We start from the raw sequence: 2,500 nt of genomic DNA, 5'->3' as shown, positions 1-2,500 counted from the left end.
AAATGAATGATAATGAATGTCTTTCAGGTGCGATGTAAGCATTTGTTACAAAATATATATAAATCAATGTGTTTTCTCTTGCGCTTTATGAATACTACAATATGGAATATGTATACATAAAAGAGAAATAGTAGTATACTAAACAGTATGACAGCTACTAATATGTTAGTGCACATGTTTACTAGCTTAAAGATATCACACATATCCTTGACAACATAAAACTCGTGAATACATATGGATTGTGTTTATGTGATATTTACCTTTTACATAAACAACTGGGTTATCTCTGAATACTTCTGGCATATGAATATATAAATATATTTGCATCACGATATTTTGTCGCAGACTAAGACCTTCATGTTGTGAGATGTTTCTATACATTTTGCTTCATGATTTTTATTACATTATCCTTTAGGATGGTATTATTTTTACGTTTTTTCTCCAACACGACGTAATTACGTCAGATTCAATGATTTAACAATGAAGTACACCAACGAGTCTTACCTGTTTGTCCCAGCCAATCACAACCCTCCACGTCACAAGGAGGCGTGGTGAAGGGCGGATCTTCCTGGCTGCTGGCGCATTTAAGCTCCACTCGGCAATTCCACGACCACACATCTCACTCGCACTCCCATCTCTTCAGATCACCAGTGCAATCCTTTGTCTGAAAGATGAACTGCATCAACAATGGAACCATGGCCGCCATGGCAGCAGCCCTCGCCGCCAACTCCACCATGTCGTCCGATAAGACACAGATGCGCCTCTACCTCGATAGACTCAAGGCCATGGTGCCTCAGTGTCCCAAGAACCGCAAGGTGTCCAGACAGGAGCTCATCGAACACGTCATCAACTACATCAGCGACCTCGAGGACACCCTCCAGTCAGACTCGGATTCAGAGGCTGACAGTCCTCCAACGAGTCCTACCACTGACTTCAGCTTCAGCGACTCCTTCAACCAGTACGCCCAGTATGGTGGCTACGATCAGCAGTCTCAGTTAAGTGGATACAGTCAAGACTCCCATCTCAGCGGCTACAGTCAGCAGCCCCAGTTCGGAGACTCGTTCAAGCAGCAGCCCCAGTACGGCGGTTACGGAACGCAGCCTCACCAGTACTCCCAGCAGCAGTACAGCCAAGAAAATTCCATGATGATGGACGAGTCCCACGGAAGCAGCGGCTACAGCAAGTACTACGGAAACAGTTCTGCCAATTACTCACTCGGCCACTCGACGCAGAGCATGGAGATGGACACATATGGTTTTGGATATTAATATCAACCGTTATATTTCATTGTGTACATACTATCACCTCATTTCACATCCAGAAAATTATGCATTGTTCGCCTGTTGTTTAACCTAATAGCATATAGAAATATATTGAAAGAAAGGAATATTGCATATCTATATCCTCACCTCCTTATAAATCTTCATATTACTGGGCTGTACCCTACGTGTAAATTGACATTGTTGCTGAAAAAGTGCGTATTTATACATGAAACATACAGGTCAAACGATGAAACTTATTTATGTGAAAATGATCCCGATTTAGGCTTTTCACATTTCTCGAATTTTAGTTCAATATCATGACCGCATCGGAACTCATATAACATAGTGCACACTACGTCGCTAAAAAGAAAAAAATACATATGCTTTTGTGTATTCATATTTCAAAATGCTTGTTCAACAATTATTACATTCCGTTTTCACATGACAAAGTGATCACATGTTTAACTCGAACTTATTGATTAAAATGAGACATGCAAGAGGAAATTATCTGACAGTAAATCACGCCTTTCTCCGATACACTGTAAGGAAAATGGAATAGCAGTTGTAAGTGTGCATTTCATGGCTTTCATTCTTATATGTAAAGCTCCTCATTCTTGCAGTTGCCATTCCTACAAGGCCTTCTTTATCTGCTATAGTTATTGGCAAGTACTATAACTTTTAATTATTACATAATCATTTTTTGTGGTATAATGCTATTTTCATCGTTGTGTTACCATTCCATTGTCATATTACTGTCTTCATCATGTAATTATTTTTATGATGTTACTGTTTTCATTATCATGAAATATTATCATTACTATTATTATTACTATTATTACACTTACAATTATTATTACTCTTACAATTATTATTACTCTTACTATTATTATTACTATTATTAATATTATCATTATTATTAGTAGTAGTAGTAGTATTATCATTTCTATTATTGTTATTACCTTTATTGTCATAATCATTGATATTACTCTATTCTTACTATTACTATTATCAATACTTTATTACTATTGACATTATTTTTATTATTATCATTGTTACTATTATTCTTGTTACTATTATCATTATTATTGTTACAAACATTATTGTTACTATTCTTGTTACCACTATTACTGTTACTAGTAATATCATCGTGATTACTATTATTTTCATTGCTATTATCGCCATCGCTAATGTAATCATTCCTATTATTTTCATTATTTTTTTCTATTATTATTACTATT

The sequence above is a fragment of the Penaeus vannamei genome, chromosome 9 (genome assembly GCF_042767895.1).
Source record: "Penaeus vannamei isolate JL-2024 chromosome 9, ASM4276789v1, whole genome shotgun sequence".
NCBI classification, from domain to species: domain Eukaryota; kingdom Metazoa; phylum Arthropoda; class Malacostraca; order Decapoda; family Penaeidae; genus Penaeus; species Penaeus vannamei.
The sequence above is the reverse complement of the archived record's forward strand: the minus strand, read 5'-3'. Positions refer to the sequence as shown.